Raw genomic sequence first — 6,328 nt, 5'->3', positions numbered from 1 at the left:
GTGGCACTGTGCTCGCACACTTGTGGCAGACACTGTGCTCACACACTCGTGGCAGGAGCTGTGCTCGCACACTGGCAGAGGACGCCTGAGCCGATGCACTCCATAACCACACTGACAGCAATGAAGTGCTAGAGACACATGACGCACTGTTGAAACAATGAACCCCAAGAAAGTAGGATCTCCTTCAGGAATCTTATGCTGGGAGAAGAAGTCTGAAGCCAGAGGGGGAACTTGTCCTCCAGGAAGAGATTTCACACCACTATGGCAGCTTGTGAGACAAACTGGAGCAGAGACAACAACGGGGGGCTTGGCAGGGATTGTTCCTTACGCCTCCTTTCTGCCCTCTATTGAAACCTTGGACTTGGAAGGGTCCCTGGGCCTCTTTATTACAGCCAATATGAACACAATAAAATCCTTTGGTTTTCAATGTTATTCTACTTCTCGTTAACAAATGTCTTCTGGTCTGTGTACATACATGTTTCTTTCTGCGTGTCCACATAGGCATGCAGCTGAGCATCCAAGGCCACGTACTTGGGGCATGATGGGAAGGAAAGTAGCTCATTTTAAGAAGAGAGAAGCAAGCATTCACTTGGCATAGCCATGTTGAATGGGAACAGCAAAAGCCATGAGGCCAGCACAACTGTTTGACAAAGACCCAGCAGAGTTGAGCCCAGTAACGCAATGGCCACCATGTGGTTCTCCACTTTTGGTCTTGATCTCCATGTGCTGCATGCCTGGGGGCTTTTAATATTGGTACAACTTGGAGATATTGGACTGATGGGAAATTTCTTATGAATCAATTATACCTTTTTCCAGGAGTACTGCTTCTAAGAAGAACTCCTGAACATTCTACTCCTCCAGCTTTTAGAGTGATATCCTTCTCTGGCCCTACTTGAAAGTCTCCTTATTCCCTGAAGTTGTGACTTAAATGAAGAAGCCAGAGATCTCCTTATGAGGCTCTGACTCCAAGATGTTCTAAGATGTCTTGGCCATCTGCTCCTGTACTTACTCAGGGACGGGATAATCAGAACAAAGTAAACTTAGAAAGGTAAACAAGATTCAGTAGGCTAGAGCAGCTGGCAGCAGATCTGATTAAAGCCTCGTGCTACTGTGTGCTCAGGCATTTATGTGGCATACAAGACCGGGAACCACACATGCTACGCCCCTCGAGGAGAAGGTAGCAACAAAAACAGCAACAAAAGTAGACCGGCTGCAGTTACCTCTGCCCTACACAGGGGCTGAGGTATCAAGACCTCCCTTTCTTAGAAAAGTTAGCAAGTACAGGGCCATTGTGGTATCATATGACCAAGGAACAAAGGGATACCATCATTAGACATATAAATAATTATACAAAGATATAAACATTGCATTGTGGCAATGCAGCAATTCAATAAGAATTGAAGCAGCTTTGGCCTGAGGGTGAAATGCCCTACAATAGGGAGAGGGAATTTGTAGAGTCCACCGCCAGTAGAAAGACAGGGCATCAAGTGGAGGGATGGGGTTGCCATTCCACAGTCAAAGACTCTACCCAGAATTGTTCCTGTCTAAATGAACTGCAGGGACAAAAATGGAGAAGAACCTGAGGGAAAGGAGGTCCAGTCACAGGCCCAAAGTGGGATCCATGTCAAGGGGAGGCCCCAAGGCCTGACATCATTACTGATGCTGTGGTGTGCTTACAGACAGGAGCCTAGCACAGCTGCCCTCTGACAGGCCCAAGAAGCAGCTGAAAGAGTCAGATGCAGATACTCACACCCAACCAATGGACAGAGCTGGTGACCCCTGTGGTTGAATTAGGGAAAAGCTGGAAGAAGCTGAAGAGGAGGGCGACCCTATAGGGAAACCAGCAGTCTCAACTGACCTGGACCCCCAAGATCTCTCAGACACTGAGCCACCAACCAGGCAGCATACACCAGCTGAGATGAGGGCCCTGACACACATACAGCAGAGGATGGCCTTCTGGATTCAGTGAGAGAAGATGCACCTAACCCTCAAGAAACTTGAGGCCATAGGGAGTGGGGAGGTCTGGTGGGGTGGGGACGGGAGGGGGCGGTGTATGGGATGAGGAACAGTCAGGGGGCAGACCAGAAGGGGTATAAAGTTTAGACTATAAAAAAAGATTAAATAATAACAATAGTAATAGTAATAGTAGTAATAATAATAATAATAATAATAATAATAATAATAAAAGAATTGCAGCAGCTTTGGCCTAAAAATTTTTCCTGAGGCTAATGACAATTAGTACTCTGACTATTAAAAGTTGATAATACACTGCTCCAGACATGGCAGTCTACCCAGGCTGGCTTGGAAATTTTCTGTCTCGTGCCCTTGAAACTGCAAGAGCTACCAGCCTGAGAATGAGCTGTCGTGCTTTGGCAAAACATGCCTCTAGATTCTTAACAGCTGGGTTACGGGTTGATGAGGGAAAACGATTGAGAACGATAACTGTTCTGTTACGGTTTACCAACGATGACTAAACTTACGACCGAGAGGAAGTTAAAACCTGTGTCCAGGGACAAAAGTGATAGGATCCATGCCTTGGAACAACATGAATCTATCCCTGTCTTCTGAGCTCTGTATAAACAAGGAAGCACCTGGACCGCCAGTCCGTCAGGCTGCAAGATTCCCTCGACCTCTGTGCCTGACTCACTCCTCTCTCCCAGACCCCTTATCTCCTCTGCAGGACTTGGCCATCACTGGAGCTGGCCTCCAGTATTCACTAGACTTAGATCAGAATAGAGGAATGAAGAAGCAGAGACTGAGAAGTCTTTCTCAGCATGCGCAGTGCTTAGCTTCATGAGGTAATTCTGTCAGGACCTCTGCATGTCCCAAAAGAGAAACGAGAAGAGGATTGCCCTAGGTAGTTTCTATTGTCAACTTGATACAACCTAGAGTCACTTGGGAAGAAGGAACTTCCAGAAGAGTGGCCCATGTCAGGTTGGCCTATGGCCATGTCTGTGAGGGGTTGTCTTAATTGATTATTAATATGGGAGGGCTCAGTCCACTGTGGGAGGCACCATTCCTATGAAGTGCCTCTTCATATATAAGATTGGGGGCTGCCTATGGTACACCCCTCAAGGAAAAGATACAACAACAAAGTTAAACTGGCTGGTGTTATCTGCCCTACTCAGGGGCTGAGGTATCAGGATCTCCCTTTCTTAGGAAAGTTAGCTTGTACACGGCCATTGTGGTGTCTTGTGACCAAGGAACAAAGGAATACCAACATTAGACACATAAATAAATTCTACAAAGACACAAACATTGGACTATAGCAGCAACTGAATAATAACCGGGCCTGGACTGTCTGCAAAGGCAGGCTGAACTCGAGCCAGTAGCATCATTCCTCCCTGGTCTTTGCTTGACTTCCTGCCCTGACTTCCCTGGATTATGACCTGACAGTATAAGCCTTTTTAACCCTCTCTGCCCCTAAGCTGCTCTTGGTCAGAGTGTTTTATCACAGCAACAGAAAAACAGTAGAAGAGAGATCTTCTTGACTGCAACCAGGAAAGAGAACTCTACTGGCAGGGGTCAGGGATGGCAAGAAATCTATTAGGAGTCAAGACAGGTGAGCTCCCAATTTTCTCAATATGCAAGGAAACTATGGCTACTTTGTGTGTGATCTGCTCCTCATCCGTTCACACTCCTGGTTTACACAGTGTCAATCAGAGCCCCTTTCTTACACACACACACACACACACACACACACATTATACTATATATGTGTATAGTATATACCTAAAGTATAGTAGACTTAAGTCTCTGACAACCTCATCCCACTCATTTCATCTGAGGAATGATCAGTCTGGAATCCTGCTGGTGGAAAATGAAACTGCAGTCCGAGTTGAGTTCTACCTATGTCATTTTATATGGGCTGCTATTTTATACGGGGTGCCATTTTATACAGGGTGTGGAGTCTGGGAAGGAGCTGTAGAAAAAATGCTTGTTGGCCCTTGATAGAACGACGTGTCTACACCTCTAGAGAACACAACAGACTGACTCGCACTCAAGCAATGCGTTCTGGTTTGTTTTGACAACAGGCTGTTGTGACTTGGATTGTAAACTCCTCCCCGCCGCCCCAAGGCCCACATGGGCCTGGTGGCCAGCTGTGTGCGCCCCTGTGCTGTAAGGCGATGGAACCTCTGTGGGCTGAGGCATAGCAGAAATGGTGGCTGGAGGCTCTATGGATGCTGGCTCTTTAACTGCTCCCTGTTCCTCACCCTGCCTCCCAGTTGTCACCAGGTAAAAAGACACAGTCCAACACAAGCACCACCAACAGGCCAGGGACCACAGACCAAAACTTCTGAACAGAGAATCAAAAGAGTCATCCCTTCTTGATTATCTTGGACCTATTGTTACAAGGGTGGAAACCTAATGTGTGAGATTAATAACACCTACCTTACAGTGCCTATGAATATACATATATACATAAATATGGATACATATAATAGATTGTTGGGAGTGATGCCCTTGAAACCCTCCATTATTGATGTTATTATTATGGTTAGAGTTAAGTATGACTGGGTTCATGGAAAATCCCCAGCCAGCCGCAGAAGACTAATACAAATCTGGTGGTCAGGATGAATAATGATATAAGTTGTGACCTTGCTGAGAAATACATTACGTCAAGATGCCCAATGTGAGGGGGTTGGGGATTTAGCTCAGTGGTAGAGCGCTTGCCTAGCAAGCGCAAGGCCCTGGGTTCGGTCCTCAGCTCCGGAAGAAAAAAAAAAAAAGATGCCCAATGTGATGACCTGTAACCTTTCTGAGAAACCAACATCCTGCTGACTAACAGATATGACAAACCTGTGACCTTTCTGACATCCTGTTGACATCAGCTGACCACACAAATACTGTGTCCTTGGCCTGTGTAAATGTTTCACACTTCCCCCTCCCTCTGTTACCCCTGTTATGGTATAAATTCAGCCTTGGGAAAAATAAAATTGTCACCTTGATCAAACTCTTATCTTGGCATCCTTCTTTGCGTCTCTTTCCCCCATTCTCTTCCAGATACCCTCTGCACCCTCATTGACAAAAGATAGATAGGTAGATAGATAGATAGGATAGATGATAGATGGATAGATGATAGATAGATTATAGACAGATAGATAGAAAGATAGGTAGGTAGATGATAGTTGATAGATTGATAGATGATAGACAGATAGATAGATAGATAGATAGATAGATAGATAGGAGAGATGATAGATGGTTAGATGATAGATAGATGATAGACAGAAAGATAGATAGGTAGGTAGATGATAGTTGATAGATAGATTGATAGATGATAGACAGACAGACAGACAGATAGATGATGATAGATAGCTGTAGAGATAGCTGTACCTCCATAGTTATATGTCTTCATTGGTTTCATGTATGTGTCTCTTTCATTGCCCTCCCTAGTCCCTAATGTCCTGTCCTTGCAGCCTCCACGCTGTGCCCTGGTTCCCACCCATCCCCGTGACTGCTGCCTCCCTCGCAGGTCCTGCAGAGTGGCTGTACTACAGAGACCTGAGCAGAGCCTTGCTGGAGCTGAAACACCCAGGTTTTCATGGCCTTGTCAGGGACATTTCACGGAGACTTTCACAAGGATAATAGTGGCGAGCTGGAAGCTGTGTTTAATATTTTATAAAAGTCTAATCTAAAATACTGTTATCAGCAGTAAAGCTTTACAAAGCAAACAAAACATTGGGTTTTTATTTCCTTTTGTCCTTTGGAATGGAATTATATGAAACAACTGTGCATTTCACGAGAAAAGATTTTAAAATAAATATTGTTATGAAGCCCTGTAGTAAGCTGCTAAGCCAGAGATTAAAAAAAGAAAGAAAGAAAAAAACCCTATAACTTTTGCCTTTAAAACAGCCATGGTACAGCAAAGATAGAGAAACTTAGTAAATATGATGACATGTGAAGATAATTACAGGCATTCAAATATATTTGGGAGCTTAATCTACCTGAGTAGGGTTGGGTAGTCACGGAAGACTCCTTGGAGGAAAGGGGACTAAGAGGCTTCTGGGAAATATCCAGGCAAAGGCTGTGTGAAGGCTATAGAAAGGGGCCAGGCAAGGGGGTCCACATAAATAAGTGCATGGCGCTAGGCATGGGACAAGTTGTGTCCCACAGGGCACCAGAACAGACCCACACAGAGGTGGTACGCATGTGGCACCACGCTACCTCAGCTCTCTTTCAGAAGCTACCTGAAGGTGGGTAGGGTGGTGGTGCACACCCAGCACTCAGGAAGCTGAGGTAGGGTGGTGAGTCTGAAGCCAGCCTATATGTACACAGTGTAACCCTGTTTCAAAGTAAACAAATAAAACATTGGGAAAGCGGAGTGATA

The sequence above is a fragment of the Rattus rattus genome, chromosome 3, assembly GCF_011064425.1.
Source record: "Rattus rattus isolate New Zealand chromosome 3, Rrattus_CSIRO_v1, whole genome shotgun sequence".
Taxonomy (NCBI): Eukaryota; Metazoa; Chordata; class Mammalia; order Rodentia; family Muridae; genus Rattus; species Rattus rattus.
This window is presented reverse-complemented; position numbering follows the sequence as displayed.